This window comes from Carcharhinus amblyrhynchos, chromosome 12 (genome assembly GCF_965287045.1).
Source record: "Carcharhinus amblyrhynchos chromosome 12, sCarAmb.v2.hapA, whole genome shotgun sequence".
Classification (NCBI taxonomy): domain Eukaryota; kingdom Metazoa; phylum Chordata; class Chondrichthyes; order Carcharhiniformes; family Carcharhinidae; genus Carcharhinus; species Carcharhinus amblyrhynchos.
Genome location: NC_137335.1, coordinates 7,964,675 through 7,989,064, shown reverse-complemented (window position 1 = coordinate 7,989,064; position 24,390 = coordinate 7,964,675). Strand labels below are relative to the sequence as shown.

At 46.5% G+C, this 24,390-nt stretch overlaps 1 protein-coding gene across 3 annotated transcripts in view; it reads left to right on the top strand.

Moving 5' to 3' along the window:
- The window catches only part of LOC145350763 (1-phosphatidylinositol 4,5-bisphosphate phosphodiesterase beta-4-like), a 451,544-nt gene that overhangs the window by 6,511 nt on the left and 420,643 nt on the right, over positions 1 to 24,390 (top strand). For all 3 annotated transcript variants that reach the window (XM_080200036.1, XM_080200037.1, XM_080200034.1), the window contains exon 2: positions 4,214 to 4,268. The gene's annotated coding sequence lies outside the window, so the exon portion shown is untranslated. The remainder of the gene's footprint in view (positions 1 to 4,213; positions 4,269 to 24,390) is intronic.

The following is a 24,390-nucleotide window of genomic DNA, read 5'->3' as shown; positions in this document are numbered from 1 at the left end:
AACAGGTGCTGGAGTGTGGTGACTTTACTGCACTGTTAATGTAAGCCTATTTTTCACTAATAAATAAATTTTGATGTTGAAACCTGTTTGTGAATTGTGGGCTATGTCTGCACACTGACTGAATGTGCTAACTGCTCATTTAAACATTTTGTTATTTTGGAAATTATGGAGTTAGATTTAAATCCATGTTGAACATAAAGTGAATCAGTTTTTGGGAAGATGTGTATGTCTTTCTCAGTGAAAAATGTGTAAACGGCATAAACACCTTCGGACACCTGGATTTAATATTTGTCCCATCTGTCAGCGATCATTTTTGCTGCATTTATTGCGACTGATTAGTACAATAATCAGAGTTAATTTTAAATGTAATACACCACATTTTCTCTCTCTCTCTCCTTCTCTGCATCAGTCCCTAGCCCATTCTCCCTCGACCCGTATCATTTCTCGCTCTACCTCATCAATTCCTGTCTTGTTTTCTCTCCTGTCTCTCACTTTCCCATCCTTCTGGCGCTCGCTCTCTCTTCCTTCCTCCTCGCGTGCGACCTCTCTCCCCTTGTCCTCGCATGCACCCCCCCTCCCCTCGCAGGCGTCCCCACCCCTTGTCACCTCACCCTCGTGCGCGCCCCCTGGCCCCCCCTCACAAGCGCGTACCCCCTCAGCTCCCCCCAGATCCCCGCGCGCGCACGCCCCTCACCTCCCCCACCCCCCCTTTTTACGCGTGCACGTTCCCTTGCCCCATCCCCTCAAGGCAGCCCACTAACGCTTATACTTTCTCAGAAGATTAAGGAAATTTGGCATGTCTAGTACAGCGCTCACCATCAAAAGCATTCTTTCTGGTTGTATCTCAGCTTGGTATGGCTGCGGTCTGCCCAAGACCACAAGAAACTACAAAGGGTCACGAATAAAGCCTAGTCCATCATGCAAACCAGCCTCCCATCCATTGACTCTGTCTTACACTTCGGAAAAGCCACCAGCATAATCAAAGACCCTACGCGCCCCGGACATTCTCTCTTCCATTTTCTTCCATTGGGAAAAAGATACAAAAGTCTGAGGTCACACGCCAACCAACTCAAGAACAGCTTCTTCCCTGCTGCCATCAGAACTTTGAATGGACCTACCTCGCACTCAGTTGATCTTTCACTGCACCCTAGCTATGAGTGTAACACTACATTCTGCACTGTCTCCTTTCCTTCTCTGTGAACGGTCTGCTTTGTGCAAGGAGCAATACATACTTTCACTGTATGTTAATACATGCGATAATAATAAATCACATCAATCAAACGGCCAAACGTTATTTGGGATGGTTTGGAATTTAACCGAACGGTCCAGTTTGGTGGGTCCTCTCGGTCGGATATTGTTTCCCTGTGACGTATCACCTAACTGGTGAAATGGGACTGCAGTCATTGCTGTAAATGGTTTAAAAGGATGAGCAGTTCTGCAGTGCCAGATTTGCCCAGCCTGGGATGAGGTCATTCCTGTTTAAATAATCATTGTCTTCCTGAACCCTGACCCTTGTTCTTTAAATTGCTTCTAAAATCAAAATGCTTCTCACCACGTGTCAGAGCCCCGGTGTTATTGTTGGCCGTCCGATTCTTCAGCGACCGCCTTTGCTTCCGATGGGTTAGATTCGTTGTGGGGTGGGGGGTGGGATAAGTGTTTTTATAGTCAAGTTAAACAAATCAACTTTAAAGGAAAGCTGTGCCCTTTGAGAGGCGAAAGCATCAAAGGGAAGATGGCTTATTTACAAAGCATAATAATGCATCAATATTTGCTGTAAGCAGTCCATTCGCAGGCCCTGCTAATAGCTGACATAAAAATACATGCATAAAAATTACTTGCGTCATTTACTTTGTAATTTCAATAGCAGTAGGTATTTTTGGCTGAAGCTGCTTCCTCGGCTGTTTAATGACATTTGAAAGTGCTATTTTTAAAATTTTGCTATCGCGACATGTAAAACTACCCTGTGATATTGATGCCTTTTTTTTCAGGGTTTGTTTAAAATAGCATGGAGTGAACCATGCATCTGTTGGCATAGGCATTTTTAACTCAAAAGGGTTCAGGGGCTGCTGGCTACTTTCTGATCTGGTGAAAAGCCTTATTACGTAACCTACCCGAGCATCTGGCTTTAGATTGAGTTAAAAGTTTATTTATTAGTGTCGCAGGTAGGCTCACGTTAACACTGCAGTGAAGTTACTGTGAAAATCCCCTAGTCGCCACACGCTGTTTGGGTACACTGAGGGAGAATTTAGCACGGCCAGTGCACCCTAACCAGCACGTCTTTCGGACTTTGGGAGGAAACTGGAGTACCCGGAGGAAACCCGCGCAGACACGGGGAGAACGTGCAGACTCTGCACAGGCAGTGACCCGAGGCCGGGAATCGAACCCGGGTCCCCAGTTCTGTGAGGCAGCAGTACTAACCACTCTGCCAATTGAAGTAAAGTTTATTTATTAGTCGCAAATAGGCTTATATTAACACTTCAACAAAGTTGCTGTGAAATTCCCCTAGTTGCCACACTCCGGCGCTTGTTCGGGTCAGTGCACCTAACCAGCACATCTTTCAAATTGTGGGAGGAAACCAGAGCACCCGGAGGAAACCCATGCAGACACTGGGAGAATGTGCAGACTCTGCACAGACAGTGACCCAAGACCGGAATCGAACATGGGTCCTTGGCACTGTGAGGCAGCGGTGCTAACCACTGTGCCACCGTGCCGACTCAATGCCTCAGATAATAAAATCCAAAAGTGCTGGAAAAGCTTTGTGGGTCTGGTAGTCTGTGTGGACAGAGACATCGAAGAGTCATTCCGGACTCCAGTCGATGGCTGGGATTTTCCTCTGACAGAGCTGGCTCACCATTGGTCAGCGGTGGGATCTTCCAGTCCCGCCGAAGGCAATAGTTGTTTTCTTTGGCTCACCAGGAAACCCATCAGCCAGTGGAGACGGAAAAACTCGCGGCAATTAACTCTGGATGGAATTAGGCCATTCCGCCCGTCGAGTTTGTGCTGCCATTTGATCATGGCTGATGAGTTACTCAACCCCGTTCTCCCGCCGTTTCCTTTGAGTCCAAAATGACACTTCAAAGATTCTGTCCACAGATACTACCCGACTCTCAAAGGCTTTCCAGCACTTTGGGATGTTATTACCTGAGGCATTGTGCGGCACGGTAGTTAGCACTGCTGCCTCACAGCACCCAGGTTTGATTCCCGGCTTGGGTGTGTGTGTGTGTGTGTGTGTGTGTGTGTGGAGTTTGCACGTTCTCTCTGTGTCTGTGTGGGTTTCCTCCCACAATTCAACAGGCGCCAGAGTGTGGCGACGCAAGGGTTTTCAAAGTAACTTCATTGTGGTGTTAATGTCAGCTGACTTGTGGCACTAATGAATAACTTTTGATCCCCTTACCAATCAAGAACCTATATATCTCTGCCTTAAATACACTCAGTGACGTGCCCTCCGCAGCCTTCTGTGGAAATGACTTCCACCCACGGGCTGAAGAAATTTCCCTTTATCTAGGTTCGAAAGGATCGTTCCTTTACTCTGAGGCTGTGCCCTCGGATCTGAGTCTCTCCGACTCAGAGAAACATCTTCCCCATGTCCACTCGATCCAGACGTTTCAGCGTAGTGTGAGTTTCAATGAGATCCCTCCTCACCCTTCTAAACTCTGTCGAGTTGCAATCTATCAAGATCTTGTGGTTATTTTTAATATTCTTTAACGACACTGCTTTTTCCTTTCTGATTTTCAACTTCTGATTTTTTGATCTGATTTATTATTGTCACATGTACTGGGATAGACTGAAAAGTATTGTTTCTCACGCACTGTACAGGCAAAACATACTAATTCTGCTCCTATATCTTATTGCTGGCGATGCCCGCATCCTATGAAAGAATAAAAAATATCTCAAGTCTTTGGCAATCCTTCCTCTTGGGCTAATTTAGTTTTGATTTAAGTTGGAAAAAGACCCGACCTTTATAGGAATTTAAGGTCTGTGTTTTGGTTGGCGGCCACCTTTACAAGGAGATAAGAAAGCTACGTTGTCTCAGCTTCTCAATATAACATGATAGCAAGGTTTGTTTTGTCAGCGCTGATGCATTTTTTTAATATCAGATCTATTGCAAGCAGCTGAGTCATTCTGCTTATTTAAGAACTTTTTTTTTCCCCAGAAAAGAAATGTTATAATATCTTTACAGTGAGGATTGAAAAATGATTTCTTTTGTTTTTAGGGAACGAAGAAATTTCTCTACAATGCACACCGACAAATAATTCGATGTGGAACAGGTAAGTGAGTGGCCATTTTGCACTCGGTCTGTGTCGGTGAATGCGTTTGACTTGATTTATTATTGTCGTGTGTATTAGTATACGGTGAAAAAGTATTGTTTCTTGCATGTTATACAAACAAAGCATACCATTCATAGATAAGGAAAGGACAGAGTGCAGAATGTAATGTTACACTCATAGCTAGGGTGTAGAGAAAGAGCAACTTAATGCAAGGTAGGTCCATTCAAAAGTCTGACAGCAGCAGGGAAGAAGCTGTTCTCGAGTCTGTTGGTACGTGACCTCAGGCTTTTGTGCCTTTTTCCCGGTGGAAGAAAATATGTCCAGGGTGCATGGAGTCCTTGATTATGCTGGCCGCTTTGCCAAGGCAGCGGGAAGTGTAGACAGAGTCAATGGATGGGAGGCTGGTTTGTGTGATGGATTGGGCTTCATTCACAACGCTTTGTATTTTCTTGCGGACTTGGGCAGAGCAGGAGCCAAACCAAGCTGTGATACAACCAGGAAGTGCTTTCGATGGTGCATTTGCAAAAGTTGGTGAGAGCCGTAGCGGGCATGTCAAATTTCCTTAATCTTCTGAGAAACTAGAGGCATTGGTGGACTTTCTTAACTATAGTGTCAGCATGGGGAGACTTGGACAGGTTGTTGGTGATCTGGACACCTATAAACCTGAAGCTCGCCATCAAAAGTCTGATGGCAGCAGAAGTTGTTCTTGAGTTGGTTGGTAGGTGACCTCAGATTCTTGTATCTTTTCCCCGACGGAAGAAGGTGGAAGAGAGAATGTCTGGAGGTTCCTTGATTATGCTGGCTGCTTTCCCGAGGCAGCGGGAAGTATAGACGGAGTCAATGGATGGGAGGCTGGTTTGCATGATGGACTGGTTCTCCCTTGGAGCATGACACCAGTTCTACAACCTCCTAAATTTGTTGCAGAAAAGACTTGTCTTGAAATATCCTTTTTTCTCTAGAGCTGGAAAGGTCCAAGGAAACTGAGTTTTTTTCCCCTAGCTGAACAACACCTGGGACTCCTGTCAATTGAGAGATCCTGTTTATCATCCAGGCCTCTTGTCCCAGGATTGAACCATAGCCAGGTTGTTAAGCCAAGTGCTTCATTACGGCTTTGTAAAATAATGCTCTTTGAATTAATAGTAGCAATTGTAGCCACTGTTCCCTGAGTGGTTGAATTGCTTGTGTACAGATCAGATAGTACTTCAGTAGAGTTGATGGTGCTGCGTTACTTACTGAGCCATTGGCTTGAGGAGACAGTTTAACATTTGGATGTATATTTGTTTAAATTCTTGTCGGAAACCTCCATCTACATTCGTGGCTGGGGTTCTCTGGTGCAGCTGAAGGTGAATATAACAAATTATAGTATCGCATTGGAACAGACCCTTCGGCCCACCCTGTGCTAACACATGACGCCTTTCTAAACTGAAGACTTTTTTGCCTTTGATTTGGACTCGAAACATCAGCTCTTTTCTCTCCTCACAGATGTTGCCAGAGCTGCTGAGAATTTCCAGTGTTATCTCTTTTGGCTTCAGCTTTCATCGTCAAATTTGATTTAATCTTTTGCCTCGACATGTTCCGTATCGATCTATTTGCTGTCTATTCATGTGTCTGTCAAGCTGCCTCTTAAACGTTGCTGTTGTATCTGCTTCTATCACCTCCTCCGGCAGCGCGTTCCAGACACTCACCACCCTTTGCGGGAAAGACACTTGCCTCCCACATCTCCTTTAGACTTTCCCCCTTTTTACCTTGAACCCATGTCCCCTAGTAATTGATATTTCTACCCTGGGGAAAAAGACCCCGACTATCCATTCTGTCCGTGCCTCTCATAATTTTTGTAAACTTCTGTCAGGTCACCCCCTCAGCCTCCAACGTTCAAGTGGAACGCCAAGTACTCTGTCCTCACCTACAGCAGGGTGGGGCGGAGATGAGAATCCCGCCTTCTACCTTTGTTCCCACTGTTTATTTATCATCCGACACATTGGTTGTCTTCCCACTCCTTCCAAAACCCCATGTGGGACCCTCGCCCAAATATTTTCCTTCCCATCCTGCTGGGAAGGCCCGAGTTCCTCTCAACACCACACAGCGATGCCATGACCAAAGTACAATGACTTTGTTGAGTGAGGGCCAGTATTATTGTTTAATCATTTGTCCCCCTCTACACTATGTTGTATCAATGTCTGCTGCACTACCAGACACAGAGTGCAGAAGGAGGCCATTTGGCCCATTGAGTCAGCACTGATCACAATCCCACCCAGGCCCTATTCTCACCACCCCACATATTTACCCTCTAATCCTCCTGACACTAAGGATCAACTTAGGATGGCCAATCCAGACCCTGCACATCTTTGAGATGTAGGGGGGTAACCGGAGCACCCGGAGGAAACCCACGCAGACGTGGGAAGAATGTACAAACTCTACGCAGACGTGGGAAGAATGTACAAACTCTACACAGACAGTGACCCGAGGCCGGGAATTGAACCCAGGTCCCTGGCGCTGTGAGGCAGCGGTGCTAACCACTGTGCCACCCCAAACGTGTAACGTGTAAGGTTAGTTTCTCTGGCTGGATGCTGGTGTGTGAAAATGAAGCTTTTGGCCTACTTTCTCGCCGCAATCTCTTTCCAAAAGAGTACATTTCCGTGCGCATATCTTGTGTGAGAGTCTCATTTGGAAGCAGCAGCCTAACCTCAAAAATAGCAAATCAAAACACAGGCTCGTTTCCAGGGGGCTGGAACTGAAAAGCAGACAAATATTATTGATGGACCGTGCCTGGGTTTGGCCGCGCTTATACGTACAGTGTGCATTCTTGCTCTGTGTTGCAAATGCCACATACGTGGTGGTGATGTGGTTGAACTCCAGAGGACCAGGTATGGGCCGTGAGTTCAAATCCCACCACTGCTGCTGGAGGAGTTTAAGTTCAATGAGTTAGTAGTCTAGTAGTTTCAGTCAAGTGGCTGTGAAATTGCCATTAAATACCCATCCGTTTCACTAATGTTCTTTAGGGAAGGAAATCTGCCATCCTTACCTGGTCCGGCCTACATGTGACCCCAGAGCCACAGCAATGTCGTTGACTCTCATCTGCCTTCTGACATGGCCCAGCGAGCCATTTTTAGTGTTATGTTTTGCTATGAAGGCAGCATTTTAAAACTTGGAGATAATTTTCATTTACTAATGATGAGGATTTCTCAGGACTTCTTCAAATGTTATCCATTATTAGGCCCCTGGAGCGTTGATTGTAAGTGAAGCATTTCCAGGGGTGGAATTTTCCCATCTCACCCGCCCTGGGAATTGTAGCAGATGGGACAGAACATTTGGTGGCTCGCTTGCAGGTCCGTTGACCTCGGGCGGGGATTTCTGGTTTTGGGGGCGTGTGTGGCTAGAAAGACCAGCCCCAGGATGTCCAAAGATATGCAGGTTAGGTGGGTTGGCCATGCTAAATTGCCCTTTAGTGTCCAAAGGTGTGTACATTAGGTGGATTAGCCAGGCTGAATTGCCCCAGTGTGTCCAAAGATGTGTAGGCTGGGTGGATTGGCCATAGTAAATTGCCCCTTAGTGTCCAAAGATATGCAGGTTAGGTTGATAGGCCATGATAAATGTGTACTGATATGGTGATAGGGTGGGGGAAATAGGGCCTGGGTAAGATAATCTGTCAGAGAGTCAGTGCATACTCAGTGGGCTGAATGGCCTCCCTCTGCACTGTAGGGATTACATCAGGACATGGTGACTGAAAGAGGAATGGGCGAGCACAGAGGAGGTCATCCAATACCAACATTGATGAGCTTGCGGTGATAGTGAGATATAAGTAGAACTTGGAAAACCAAGTGAACTCGAATAGGGTTGGTTTAAGGTAACACAAGTCACTATTTCTTGGTCGATGAAGGAAAAGGCGAAGGAACCAGATGAGGACTCGCACCATCTGTTCAGGCACTAATTCTGTTTACCGGCTTGAGGACACTTCTTCCTCTTTCAGTCACCATGTCCTTATGTAATCCCTACAGTGCAGAAAGAGGTCATTCAGCCCGCTGAGTATGCACTGACTCTGACAGATTATCTTACCCAGGCTCTCTTTTCCCCCACCCTATCACCATATCAGTACACATTTATCATGGCCTATCAACCTAACCTACACATCTTTGGACACTAAGGGGCAATTTACCATGGCCAATCCACCCAGCGTACACATCTTTGGACACACTGGGCAATTTAGCCTGGCTGATCCACCTAATGTACACACCTTTAGACACTAAGGGGCAATTTAGCATGGCCAATCCACCTAACCCGCATATCTTTGGACGCTAAGCGGCAATTAAGCATGGCCAATCTACCTAACATGCACATCTTTGCACACACTGGGGCAATTTAACATGGCCAATCCACCTAGCCTACACATCTTTGGACACACTGGGGCAATTTAGCATGGCTAATCCACCTAATGTTCACATCTTTGGACACTAAGGGGCAATTAAGCATGGCCAATTCACCTAATGTTCACATCTTTGCACACACGGCGGTGGGGGACAATTTAACATGGCCAATCCACCTAGCCTACACATCTTTGGATAATACTGGGGTAACTTAACCTGGCTAATTCAGCTAACGTACACATCTTTGGAATGTGGGAGGAAATGGGAGCACCCGGAGGAAACCTACACAGATACGGGGAGGATGTGGAGACTCCACAGTCACCTGAGGCAGGAATCGTACCTGCGCTGTGAGGCTGCCATGCTAACCACTGTGCCACTGTGACACCTCAGGTTCTAAGAGGGCATTGATGACCATGGAGTTCCATTGTTTTGGTCCATGATTATACTGAGCAAAGTACTGCGTTGATTTGCCGTTGTCTTCTGAATAGGAAGCTCCCCTTGCTCTCACAGCCAGCCCCACCGGAGGGATTTGCTGGCCGATCGTCAACCTGTCAGGCCACGTTGCAAATAAAATCTCTTGACTATCAAGCCCTGAATTGGGGTTTAGAATAGGAGTTGCAGATGCAGAGCTGGGGAGGCTGCCTCTGCGTCGCAAGACCTTTGCACACTGGGGCCATCAGAAATCAAGGGGGTTTTCCATTTGGTACAAACACTCATCCAGTATTATTGCAGTATTGTCCCCGGCCAGTCTGAAATCTTTAGCCCACAACTTGTCCCAAATGAGCCGCAGTTGCTATTTTTTTTGTTTATTCATCTGTGGGACATGGGCGTCGCTGAGAGGCCAGCATTTATTGCCCATCCCTAGTTGCCCTTGAAACTCAAGCCCTTGAGTATCTCGCTAGGCCATTTCAGCAGGCAGTTGAGAGTCAACCACATTGCTGTGGCTCTGGAGTCACACGGAGGCCAGAGTAGGCAGCAGATTTCCTTCCCTAAATGCATTCAGAGACATAACTGGGCTCTGTGTGTAACCACCCATTTTTAAAATAGACATAAAATGACAAAGCAGAATGCAGTGGTTAGCGCTGCTGCCTCACAGCGTCGGGGGCCTGGGTCCGATTCCCAGCTTGGGTCACTGCCTGTCTGGAGTTTGCACTCCCCGTGTCTGCGTGGGTTTCCTCCCACGGTCCAAAGATGCGCGGGTTAGGTTGATTGACCATGCCAAATTGCCCCTTAATGTCGGGGGGTTAGCAGGGCAAATAAGTGGGGTTATAGGGATAGGGTCTGGGTGGGATTGTGATCGGTGCAGACTCGATGGGCCGAATGGCCTCTTTCTGCACTGTAAGGATTCTGTGATTCTATACTTGTACTCTGCAATGAAAGCTTTCCCTCTCTCTTTTCCTCATCCTGATGCGCTTGATTCTGTTCGCTTGTGGTTTTATTAGTTTGGGTCTTTTTTTTTCATTTATTCATGGCATCGCTGGCTGGGTGTGTATTTATTGCCCATCCCTAGTTGCCCTTGGAGGGTGTGTTGAGAGTCAACCACATTGCTGTGGCTTTGGAGTCACAGGTCGGCCAGACCGGGTAAGGACGGCAGATTTCCTTCCCTAAAGGAACCAGATGGATTTTTCCAACAATCGGCCGTGGTTTCACAGTCACCAGGAGATTCTTAATTCCAGATTTTTTTTATTGAGTTCGAATTCTACCGCCTGCTGTGGCGGGATTCGAACCTGGATCTCCCAGAACATTAGCTGAGTTTTGGGATTAATAGTCTAGCGATAATGTGCCCAATGTTACACATAAAGACTGGTGGCTGCATTTTGCTGCTGCTTTAGGTTGTCTAGTTGCTGGGATCTGCAGTGCTGTGCCCCTGCATGCAAACCTAGGTGGAAAATAAAAGAACAACGACCTGTGTCTCTGCCGTGCCTGTTCGGACTGCCGCGGTTTATAGCCAATGAATTGCAATGTAGGAGGGCGCGGGATGCCTTACAATCTTCTTCTGGGCAAAGACACAACTGGGAGCTTTCTCTCCCAGAACTGCAAAACAGAACAAATATTGAAATGCTGGATACAAGTTGAAGCAGAACTGGCATTGCAGTTAATATGTGTGTTCTCTATGTTTGCCTTCAGGGAAAATGAGTGATAAATAGGCCGACACGTAAGAACAGAATGTGCTAGACGGGAAAGCAGAGCCTGGCTGTGCCTTCATTGTTTCCAATATTTTCCCCCCCCCACGCTGTTATATTTTTTATTCCTCCATGGGGCATGGGCATCGCTGGCTGGCCAGCATTTATTACCCATCTCTCGTCACCCTTGGAGGGACATTTGAGAGTCAGCCACATTGCCGTGGCTCTGGAGTCACATGTAGGCCAGACCAAGTAAGGATGGCAGATTTCCTTCCCTAAAGGGCATTCGTGGACCAGATGGTTTTTTTCTGACAGTGGTTTCATGGTCATCAGTAGACGCTTAATTCCAGATTTTTTTTTATTGAATTCAAATTCCGCCATCTGTCGCGGCGGGATTCGAACCTGGGTCACCCCTGAACGTTAGCTGAGTTTTGGGATTAATAGTCTAGCAGTAATGTGGCACAGTGGTTAGCACCGCTGCCCCACAGTGCCAGGGACTGGGTTCGATTCCCAGCTTGGGTCATTGTCTGTACGGGGTCTGCACATTCTCCCAGTGTCTGCGTGGGTTTCCTCCGGGTGCTCCGGTTTCCTCCCACAGTCCACAGGACATCCTGGTTAGGTGATTGGCCATGCTAAAATCTCCCTCGGTGTATCCAAACAGGCACTGGAGTGTGGTGACCGGGGGATTTTCACAATAACTTAATTGCAGTGTTAATGTCAGCCTACTTGTGACACTAATGAATAAATATAAACTTAATACCAGGAGGCCATCACGAGAAAATATGGCCCATAGTTCTCAACCTGACTCCAGGTCTGTTCCCTTGTTGCGACCTCCTGTTCAGCATGATAGCAAGATGTTAATAGTAAGATAGCATGATAGTAGATGTTGGAAGTTGAAGTATCACCTATGTGTTAACACAACCTGTACGTGACCTGCAGCTGATTGTGGATGCCAGTGAGTATCCCTGGTTGGGTTTGTGGTGTTTTTAATGTGTGAGTTCTCAGATTATATGAAGGTGTGCTTCTCTGTCTTTTGGCTAAGAAGTGTAGTATGGACATGCTGCGCTTGGTTGAAGTCATTAGGTTACATTTCAGCTTCATTTGAAGCAATTTTTAAAAGCGGCATCTCAGCCTTTTGGCCAAGATGCAAATGAATCAAGCCTTGGATCATGTAGATCAAGCCCAAGCCAGGAGCTGAGAGCCCTGTCTTGTCAGCTCGGATTGGGAATGTCCTAACTTGCTGGGACTCTGAATTGGATTGAATTTGACTTGATTGGATTGGAATAAAGCTTAAAAAAAAAACAAACGAAGGCGTGCTAAGGTTTTCTATTGTAAGTTGAGGTCTGAACGTGCGTCATGCTGAAACATCAGATGAAATGAAAAAGATCAACGTGGTTGGCTGAGTCCTTGACCCAGGCCAAAAGCCTGTTCAGCAATGGGGAGTTAACTGTGTGGTTCGTGTGGGTCAATGGTGCAATCCAAAATTGTGTAAATTAAGTTGATTAGCCAAGGGATATTGCCCCGTGGCGTCCAAAGATGTGTAGGTTAGGTGGATTAGCCAAGGGATATTGTCCCGTGGTGTCCAAAGATGTGTAGGTTAGGTGGATTAGCCACAGTAATTACGCAGGATTACAGGGATAGGGTGGGGAGGGAGAGGGCCTGGGGAAAATGCTCTTTGAGAGTCAGTGAGGACTCACTGGCCCAAATGGCTGCCTCCTGCGCTGTAGGGATTCTCTGTGGTTCCAAAATCACATGTGCAGGAAGTTGGAAAGATTGCTACTTAAAGGTTAATACTGGGGAGGGTGTAAATTTTCGTAGCCTTTAGAAGTGTTCACACATTGATGACACTTCCTGAGATTAAAAACTGGGAAGGATAAAGGTGTAAAAGTAAAGTGAGAGGAGTGTGAGGAACTGATGCAGATGCTGTGGCCAAATGATAAGAGTGGATCGTCGCTCTTTCCTCTCTTTGCTGGCTGGCTGGCAGACTGGGTATGGTACAAAGGTAGGTTTAAGAGGAGTTGCTGCAGTGCATTGTACAGCTCCCACTCTGGAACATGCTCCCCTGACCCAGAGCTTCTGGAGGTTATTCTCCTCAGTTGCCAGCACATTAGCACGTCAGAGTGCCAAGGCCAGGAAGTGTGATGGGTGCACCTGCCCACTGTGCTGCTGGCATCTAATGTTCTCTGTGGCATTTTGTACAACTTTGGTCACAGCGTGTTAGTTTTGGACATCGTTCAAAGAGAACCTCGGCTTGGAACTCTGCCTTCACTTTCTGGCTGCACCTGGAAATCTCGGGAGTCCTTGAAAGTATTTGTAAATGGATTGTGGAACAACTTTTTAAAACTTTGTCTTGCATCGCTGAGGTCCTGTCAGTAATTCATGTGAAGATATTTGATTTGATTTATTCTTGTCAGATAAGATATAGGAGCAGAATTAGGCCATTCAGCCCATCGAATCTGCTCCACCATTCGATTATGGCTGACATGCTCCTCATCCCCATTTTCCTGCCTTCTCCCCATAACCCTTCAACCCATTCCCAATTAAAAATCTAACTCCTCCTTACATTTACTCACTGTCCCAGCATCCACCGCACTTTGGGGCAACAAATTTCACAGATTCACAACCCTTTGGGAGAAGTAGTTTCTCCTCAACTATGTTTCAGATTTGTTACCCCTTGTCCACAGACTATGACCTCTCGTCCTAGAATGTCCCACCACTGGAATCATCTGCTTCACGTCTAATTTATCCATACCGTGTTTAGGGATTCGGTGAAAAGTATTACTTCTTGCATAGAAACATAGAAGATAGGAGCAGGAGGAGGGAATTTGGCCCTTTAAGCCTGCTGTGCCATTCATTACAATCATGGCTGATCATCCAACTCAATTGTCTAATCCTGCTTTCTCCCCGTAACCTTTGACCCCATTCGCCCCAAGTGCTATATCCAGTTGCTCCTTGAATACGTTCAATGTTTTGGCATCAGCTACTTCCTGTCGTAATGAATTCCACAGGAAGTAGTTGCTGCCAACTACATATGCGGGCTGTATAGACAAAAACATACAATGGTGGCACAGTAAGTTAGCCCTGCTGCCTCACAGCAGCAGGGTTCAATTCTGGCCTTGGGTCGCTGTGTGGAGTTTATATGTTTTCATGTTTGTGTGGCTTTCCTGTGAGTGCTCTGGTTTCCTCCCACAGTCCAAAGATGTGGAGATTAGGTGCATTGGCCATGCTAAATTGACCCTAATATCAGGGAATTAGCAAGGTGAATATGAGAGGTTTTTGGGTATAGGGCCTGGGTGGGATTGTTGTCAGTGCAGTCTTGATGGGCTGAATGGTCTCCTTCTGCACTGAAAGGATTTTGTGATAACTGTTCATTGAGTACATTGGGGAGAAGGAAAGGAGTAAGTGCAGAACATAGTGTTACGGGTGTAGAGAAAGATCAACTTAATATAAGGTAGGACCATTCAAATGTCTGATGGCAGAGGGGAAGAGGCTGTTCTTGAGTTGGTTGCTGCGTGACCTCAGACTTTTGTATCTTTTTCCCGATGGAAGAGAGAATGTCTGGAGTGCATGGAGGCCTGAATTACACAGGCTGCTCTTCCGCAGGAGCCGGAAGTGTAGACTGAGTCAGTGGATGGGAGGCGGGTATGTCTTTGTGGTTACTCAGCAGCCAATAATGAAATTTCAATACAGACTTGTCATAATAATTCCCCTTCACTTCACAAATTCAGAAGTGTTACTAAAACCACAGTACATTGCAAAATTCCAAAGTCTTTTCCACTTTAAGAGCTGATTTGGGCATGAAACTTCCTTTGTACCCATTCACAGTCATTGCCTTGAGTCTCTTGCACAGAAATAGGCCATGTCCAACTGATTATCTCCCACTCTGATTATTAAATACTTAGATGACAGAAGTGACTATGTTCCAATAACAGTTAATCGGTTGTAAAGTGCTTCATAATGTCCGAAAACTGCTATATAAATGCTGATCATGCCAGTGTCTGTACCTGCATCACCTGGACTGTAGCGGGTGGAGAAGGTGGCTTAATACCACCTTCTGGAGGACAGTGCTGACCTTGCCAGCGACACTCTCCTCCTGTGAACAATATTTTTATTCACTCATGGGCTATGGGCATCGCTGGCTGGACCAGCATTTATTGCCCACATTGCTGTGGCTCTGGAGTCACATATAAGCCAAGACCAGGTAAGGATGGCAGATTTCCTTCCCTAATGGACATTAGTGAACCAGATGGGTTTTTACAGCAATGGTTTTATTTGTGGCCACCGTCAGATTTTTAATTAGACTCAAATTTCACCATCTGCCATGGTGGGATTCGAACCCGGGTCCCCAGCTTGGGCAGCTGGATTACTAGTTCAGTGACAAAGCCACTACGCCTTCCCCCAACTTATTTAAGATAACAACACTTCAGCTGCATCCTCCAACTGCCATTCCCACTGATCTTCCGGAAGCTTCTAGGTTTTCAGTGGATTTGTTTACAGTTGCACATGAGTCTTGAGGCACCTTTTCTGCTCATTCGTGCACTGTTGACTGGCAGTCACACATGTCCGCAGTAACCTCTGAGGCAAAAAAGAAGGGAGGTGGGAGCCTTAACTGCACTGGCAAACAGATCCTACTGCAGCCAGTCATGTAGACCACACCCATGGTAAATATATATATTTATTAGTGTCACAAGGAGGCTTACGTTAACACTGCAATGACGTTGCAATGAAAATCCCCTTGCTGTCACACCTCTAACACTTGTTCTGGTATGCCGAGTAAGGTGACTAGGGGATTTTCACAGTAACTTCATTGCAGTGTTAATGTATGCATGAGTCGCAAAAACCCAGCCTGCAGGTGCAGCAGGTGGTCAGGAAGGCGAATGGGATGCTGGCCTTCATAGCGAGGGGGATTGAATATAAAAGTAGGGAGGTCTTGCTGCAGCTGTATAGGGCATTGGTGAGGCCGCAGCTGGAGTACTGTGTGCAGTTATGGGCGCCGCACCTGCGCAAGGATATTTTGGCCTTAGAGGGAGTGCAGAGGAGGTTTACTAGGCTGATACCGGAGTTGAGGGGGTTGAGCTATGAGGAGAGGCTGAATAAACTAGGCTTGTACTCGTTAGAGTTTAGAAGAATGAGGGGAGATCTCATTGAGACGTATAAGATGATGAATGGGATGGATAGGATAGAGGTGGAGAGACTCTTCCCGCTCAAAAAAGACAGTAGGACTAGGGGGCACAGCCTCAAGATAAAGGGGGGGCGGTTTAGAACGGAGTTGAGGAGGAACTTCTTCACTCAAAGGGTGGTGAATCTCTGGAATTCTCTGCCCGTTGAAGTGGTGGAGGCTGCCTCGCTAAATATTTTGAAGAAGCGGGTTGATGGGTTTTTGATAAGAGAGGGGATTAAGGGTTATGGGGAGAGGGCGGGAAAGTGGAACTGAGCCACGACAGATCAGCCATGATCTTATTGAATGGCGGGGCAGGCTCGAAGGGCCAGATGGCCTACTCCTGCTCCTATTTCTTATGTTCTTATGTTCTTATGTAACCTTACTTGTGACACTAATAAATTAACTTCAAAAAAAGTCTCACGGCCGCCATTACTGAGGTGAGTTTTCAATTGTATATTTTTTTAATGAATTGAATTTAAATTTTAGCAGTTGCCACAGTGGGATTTGGGCCTGTGTCCTCAGTGTGTTAGCCTGTTCCCTGGCCATTCACACCGGTAGGATTCCCTTGTCCGGCTGGCGACGCACCCCCTGCCATGGTTTTCCTGGTGGTGTGGGGTAGCTTCATTGGGAACTCCCATTGCCAATGGCGGGACCAAAGGATCCCGTCACCAGTAAATGGCACGCCACCTCCCGCTGCCAAGGGAATCACTGAAGGCAGGCCAAGAGATTCTCGCCATGGGCCTCTGGATTTCTAGATCAGTTATATTCTGACTACACCACCATCTCCCCGACTGAAGTTTATGCAAAAATATAAAGTTCAGCCTTCAGTGCATGTATTCTTACAAAACTCATTTCCGTAGCCCGGGGCTCGGCTCCTCACTCTGTAACTGGAGCCTGAACTTCCTGACCCATAGACCGTAACCCAGTAAGAGTAAGCAACAACACCATCACGATTATCCTCAACACCGGTTCCCCACAAGGCCGTGTTCTCAGCTCCCCTGCTGCACGCTTTCTGCACCTTTGATTGTGTGGCCAAATTCTCCTCGATTTTCAAGTTTGCTGATGACACCACCACAGTAGGTCGGATCTCAAATAACGATGAGACCCAGTACAGGAATGAAATAGAGGATCTGGTGAACTGGCGCAGCAACGACAATCTCTCATTAGCAAAACGAAGGATATAGTCACTGATTTCACGAAGTGAGTTGGATGGTGGCCCAGTGGTTAGCACTACTGTCTCACAGCTCCAGGGTCCTGGGTTCGATTCCCGGCTCGGGTCACAGTCTGTGTGGAGCTTGCATAATCTCCTCGTGTCTGCATGGGTTTCCTCCGGTTTCCTCCCACAGCCCAAAGATGTGCGGGTTAGGTTGATTGGCCATGCTAAGAAATTGTCCCTTAGTGTCCAGGGATGCGTAGGTTAGAGGGATTAGTGGGTATAATATGTAGGGATATGGGGGTAGGGCCTGGGTGGGATTGAGTTCGGTGCAGACTCGATGGGCTGAAGGGCCTCTTTCTGCACTGTATGATTCTATGGTTCTATACCCCTGTCTACATCAATGGAGATGAACTGGAAGTGGTCGAGAGTGTCAAGTTTCTAGGTGTCCAGATCACCAACAACCTGTCCTGGTCCCCCCCCCCCGTATTATAGTTAAGAAAGCCCACCAATGATCGCTTTCCTCTGGAAGCTAAGGAAAGTTGGCATGTCAGCTACGACTCTCACCAACTTTTACAGATGCACCATAGAAAGCATTCTTTCTAGTTGTATCACAGCTTGTCATCACTCCAGCTCTGACCAAGACCGCACAAAAATACAAAGGGTAGTGAACGAAGCCCAGTCTATCACACAAACCAGCCTCCCACCCGTTGACTCTGTCTACACTTCCCGCTGCCTCAGAAAAGCAGCCAGCATAATTAAGGACCCCACACACTCTGGACATGCTCTCTTTCCCCTCTCATCCATTGGGAAAAAGATGCAAAGTCTGAGGACACGTACCAACCGACTCAAGAACAGCTCCTTCCTAGCTGCCATCAGACTTTTGAATGGACCTACCTCATATTAAGTTGATCTTTCTCTGCACCCTAGCTATGACTGTTACACTTCATTCTGCATCCTCTCCTTTTCTATGTACAGTATGCTTTGTCTGTATAACACGCAAGAAACAATACTGTATTTGAATACATGTGACAATAAATCAAATCAGTTTATGGTTGTTGCAGGTCAAAAGCTAGGATTTCACACCTCACTCTGATCATTACAAGGACTGCGGTGGGTTAGGGAGAACGCTCGCTACCATTGATACAAACCAGCAAATGATTCTGATCACGCAGACTCCAAAAGCAATCAGCGACTGAAAGCTTTTGCACTGATTTCAACAGAACGTTTGAATAGATACATTTTGCAATTGTAGAACTGCTACAGTAACACTGAACAATAATTCAAACTCAATGTTCAAAACCTCCTACATGTTAAAATGTCTGTAGGGCAAAGATTAGTCTTGAGCTATACATGTTTTGCACACTTTGTTAAGGCACTTACTTTAAATTGGGTTTTTGTTTGAAGTAGGAGTTTTTAGCAGGAAAACCTATGAGGAACAGGAATAGAATAAAGGCACCACAGAATTTCATAGAATAGAATCACAGAATCCCTACAGTGCAGAATGAGGCCATTCGGCCCATTGAGTCTGCACTGACCACAATCCCACCATTCCTGTAACCCCCTGTAGTTACCCCAGTTAGTCCCCCAGCACTAGGAGTTAACTTAACATGGCCAGTCCACCTAATCTGCACATCTTTGGATTTATGAAGGACTGCGCTGAAAAGATTTTTGTCCTATATTCTCTGGTTTTAGACTGTGATGTTTATTGGGCGTGGGGAAGGGGGTATGAGTTAGAATCATAGAATCCTACAGTGCAGGAGGAGGCCATTCGGCCCATTGAGTCTGCACCAATCACAATCCCACCCAGGCCCTATCCCCATAACCTCATACACTTACCCTCCAAATTCCCCTGACACTAAGGGTCAATTTTAGCTTGGCCAATCCACCTAACCCGCACATCTTTGGACTGTGGGAGGAAACCGGAGCACCCGGAGGAAACGCACACAGACACGGGGAGAATGTGCAAACTCCACACAGAAAGTGACCCAAGGCCGGAATTGAACCTGGGTCGCTGGCACTGTGAGGCAGCAGTGCCGCCCTAACCACTGTGCCACCCCAGTGTTTGTAACCCCTCTAATACTGAAGCAGTCCCTGTCAATATGCAGCAAAACATGGACAATATCACTCATTAGCCCAAGCCTGAGTAAGTAACATTTGTGCCGTAAAATTGGCGGACAGTGACCATCTTCAATCAACAAGAGAGAATCTGACCATCTCCCTATACGGGTACATTGAAGGAGAATTTAGCACGGCCAATGCACCTTCAACAATCTATTTACAGAATTGGGATAAATGCTAAATTATGCAAAGTAAGAATGATACCCATTACAAAAATAATACAGATGCACGAGAGAAAGCATCCTTTTCAGATTTAAAAAAAAATTTGTTTGTGGGACATGGATGTCGCTGGCTGGGCCGGCATTTAGTCCCCATCACTGGTTACCTGAGTGCAGTTGAGAGTCAGCCCCATTGCTGTGGCTCTGGAGTCACATGTAGGCCAGACCAGGTAAGGAAGGCAGAATTCCTTCCCCAGTGGACATCAGTGAATCAGATGGGTTTTCCCAACAATCGACAACGGTTTCATGGTCATCAGTAGATTCTTAATTCCAGGTATTATTTGTTGAATTCAGATTCCCCTATCTGCCGTGGCAGGATTCGAACCCGGATCCCCCAAACATTAGCTGAGTTTCTGGATTAATTGTCTTAACAATAATACCACTAGACCACTGCCTCCCCTCACAACTTGTGTGGCTGCTGCTCTGACCGAGACTGCAAGAAACTACAAAGGGTTGTGAACCGTAGTCCAGTCCGTCGTACTAACTAGCCTCCTGTCCGTTAACTCCGTCTATACTTCTCACTGCCTCGGAAAAGCCAGCATAATGAGCGCCCTTCACATACTCCCGTCCACCTTCTTCCGTCGGGGAAAAAGGTACAAAAGCCTGAGGTCACGTACCAACCGACTCAAGAACAGCCTCTTCCCTGCTGCCATCAGACTTTGGAATGGACCTACCATATATCAAGCTGATCTTTCTCTACACCCTCGCTGTGACTGTAACACTGTGGGCTGGATTTTACGGTTGCGCCCACCCAAAGTCCGGAAAATCCCACCCAAGGTCAGCGGCTCTCTGCGTGCCCCGTGACCCGCTTGCTACAATTCCCGTGGCGGGAGGGAGAGAAAAATTCTGCCCCCCCCCTCCTGCACTCTGTCCTTTCCTTCTCCTTGAACAGCATGTTTTGCCTGTCTGGCTTTTGAGTATATATTAATACATGTGACAGTAAATCAAAACAGAAGTTAAATGCTTTAAATACTCTTCTATAAATGATAAATTAATAAGTGAATTGGCCAGGCAGCGAATTGGACATGGTTTCAAATTCGGTCCCAACTGATGGAATAAAATCTCCCAGCTCTCTATTGCCTGATTAGTTTCTATTTGGATAGAATTTGGACAGTCAGACTGGTGACTGAGGAACACACATCATCATGATTCAGTAACTAACAGACTAAATTCATCACCCATGAGGTGAAATGTGTCAGATGGCTTTTCTCACTTTTAATTACTTACTGACACACAAAAATGACTGTCGTGAGGAGTGGAAAGCTAACAGTTCGGTGTTAGTGCCCTTAAGGTTGCGATTAAGCCGTTTGGGAAGCCACTTGGCTCTGCCTCTGATGCTAATTCACTTGTCTTTCGGCATTGCGTTAACAAAGAATAAAGGAAAACACAGCACAGGAACAGGCCCTTCGGCCATCCAAGCCTGCATCAATCATGATGTCTGCCTAAACTAAAAGCGTATGCGCTTACTGAGTCTGTCATTCCCACCCTATTTTTGTATTCATCGAGTTATCCCCTAAATGCCGCTATTCTAATACTCCCCCAGGGCAGCGCGTTCCAGACATCCACTACGCTCTGTTTTAAAAAAAAAAATCTGCCTCGCACATCTCCTCTAAACTTTCCCCGCGTACTTTAACCCTAGTGTTTGATTGTTCTACCTGAGGAAAGAGCATCTGACTATCCATTCTGTCCACACTACCCTTCATCTTGTAAACCTCTATCCCTCAACCTCTGTCGTTTCAGTGAGAACAAACTGAGTTTCTCCAACCTCTCCTCTTAGCAAATACCCTCCAGCCCTGGCAAATCCTGGCAAACCTCTTCTGTACCCTCTCCAAAGCATCCACATCCTTCCGGTAGATCATAGAATCGTACAGTGCAGAAAGAGGCCCTTCGGCCCATCGAGTCTGCACCGAACACAATCCCACCCAGGCCCTACCCCCATATCCCTACATATTATACCCACTAATCCCTCTAACCGACGCATCCCTGGACACTAAGGGGCAATTTCTTAGCATGGCCAATCAACCTAACCCGCACATCTTTGGACGGTGGAAGGAAACCGGAGTACCCGGAGGAAACCCACGCAGACACGAGGAGAATGTGCAAACTCCACACAGACAGTGACCTGAGCCGGGAATCAAACCCAGGACCCTGGAGCCGTGAAGCAGCAGTGCTAACCACTGTGCTACTGTGTTGCCCGGTAGTTAAGGTTGTTCTGATTTTAAGTGTGGTACACTAAAATTAACAGAGGTCAGGCAGGATTTTGCAACCTCACTCAGGTGCACCTTGGAAATTCCCGTCTGAGGTCAACAGAGATTTTCTGTTTTCGGTCCCTCGCCTGTGCCAATTCTGTGGAGGGTGAGGTGGTAGAGTTTTGACCATTATGTTTGTCTTGAACCCTGGTGGGACAACATTTGGAGCACAGAGCTGTGAACCAGGTCTCCTCCGTCCTAGGAAAATGATATAGAAGCGGTGAAGCATGATGGAAGAAACCGTTGACTTGGATAATAGCGGAATGGAGAGGTTTTACTGAGGAGAAAAGATTAAGCAAAACTGAAGGGTGGCCTTACAAAGGCTATCAAGATACTACAAGGGTTTGAGAAGGCAGACCTGAAGAACGTATTTTCCACTTGCAGGCAAGGCCAGAAGTAAGGGTCACACATCTAAAATGGTCATTAATAAATGCAATAGGGAATTCAGGAGAATTGTCCTTATGTGGCGAGTGATTGGAATATGGAAATTATTACCACATGGAGTATTTGAATTGAAGAGTGTAGATGTATTTAAGGGGAGCCTTACAATATACCAGAGGGACAAAGGAATAGAAGGAGATGTTGATGGGCATTTATCATAGAATCCCTGCAGTGCAGGAGGAGGCCATTCGGCCCATTGAATCTGCACTGATGCTCCGACAGAGCACCTTACCCAGGCCCTATTCCCGTAACCCGACATTTTTACTCCACCAATCCTGCTAACCTACACATATTGGGACACGAAGGGGCAATTTAGCACAGCCAATGCACCGAACCTGTACATTTTTGCCCAGTGGGAGGAAACCGGAGCACCTGGAGGAAACCCACGCAGACACAGGGAGAACATGCAGACGCCACGCAGACAATCGCCCAAGGCCAGAATCGAACACTGGTCCCTGGAGCTGTGAGGCGGCGGTGCTAACCACTGTGCCACCGTGCAGGTGATGGTTGCTGGAGGAAAGCTGGTGGATCTGAGACACCAGTGCACATCTGTGTACCCAAACAGGCACTGGAGTGTGGCAACAAAGGGATTTTCACAGCAGCCTCATTGCAGTTTTAATGTAGGTCTACTTGTGACACTAATAAATAATCTTAAACTTTACTAATTGGACTGAAGCAAGAGTTCTGAACCTAAATAACTCTGAGTTGAATTGTGCTGATCTTTTTCTTTTCATTTGAGCCCAATCCTGGGCAAACATCAATTCTGGGTAGCGACAGCAGAATCAGACAAACGCTAGGATCCATGATAACCAATATTGTGTAGGTAAACAAATGAGGAAGCAGACAGAGAGCTGGCTAATTAGTTATGACTGATTACAGTACTGTAATTCTAACCACAGAGCATTCAATATTTGTTTATGAGGGAGAAGGTTAGTATTAATGTTTCCCCTACAGTTATCCTCTTCAGGGTGGGACTGCATTACTTGTAAAGTTTAGTATTTATTTGGCTTACATTAACACTGCAGTGAAGTCACTGTGAAAATCCCCTAGCTGCCACGCTCTGGCGCCTGTTTGGGTGCACTGAGGGAGAGTTTAGCACGGCCAATGCTCCTAACCAGCACGTCTTTCGAGCTGTTGAAGGAAGCTGGAGCACCCGGAGGAAACCCACACAGACTCGGGGAGAACGTGCAGACAGTGACCCAAGCCGGGAATCGAACCCGGGTCCCTGACACCATGAGGCAGCAGTGCTAACCGCTGTGTTACCCTGTTATCCTTACTCTAACTCTTATTCTCGAGCAGATCATTGCTCTTCTGGTAATAGAGGAAATTGTCAATTAGGCATAGGTCTAATTGATAGTACAGATTGGGGAAGTTCATTTGCAGCTGACAGGTTTTTTTCAGAGTTTAAAAGACAGATTATAGTCAGAATTACAAGGCTGTACTGAAAAAAAGAAGTACTTCCATTTTTTATAGCCCCGTTCAAGACTATGAGCTGTGTCAAAGTGCTTCAGAACCTTTTCAGTGTTGGTGTTGCTTTTGAAGTGTATTCACTGTTGTAATGGGTGGCGCAGTGGTTAGCACTGCTGCCTCACAGAGCCAGGGATCCGGGTTCAGTTCCCGGCTTGCATCACTGTCCGTGTGGAGTTTGTACGTTCTCCCTGTGTAGGTTTCCTCCCACAGTCCAAAGATGTGTAGGTGGATTGGCCATGCTAAATTGCCCCTTGTGTGGGGGGAATTAGTAGGGTAAATGTGTTGGGTTACGGGAATAGGGCTTGAATGGGACTGTGGTTGGCACTGGCTTGGTGGGCCGAATGGCCTCCTCCTGCACTGTAGGGATTTTATGTAATGCAGGAAATGTGGCAGCCAATTTGTTGCATAGCAAGCTCCCACAAATAACAGTCTGATCATGATGATCTCTTCGATGTTGATTGAGGGATGAATGTTGGCCAGGACACTGTGGCTAACTCCCCTGCTTTTCTCCAAAAAAGTGCCTTGGGATTTTTTGTGCCTGTCTGATAGGGTGGTTTATCATTTTATTCGTGCAGAACCTGCTCACTGTTGCGCCGGAGGGTCAACCTTATTTTTTAATTTGATTTATTATCGTCACATGTATTGGGATACAGTGAAAAAAATTGTTTCTTGCGCAATATACAGACAAAGCATACTGTTCATAGAGTACATATGGAGAAGGAAAGGAGAGGGTGCAGAATGTAGTGTTACAGTCTCAGCTAAGGTGTAGAGAAAGATCAACTTAACATATGGTGGTTCCATTCAAAAGTCTGATGGCAGCAGGGA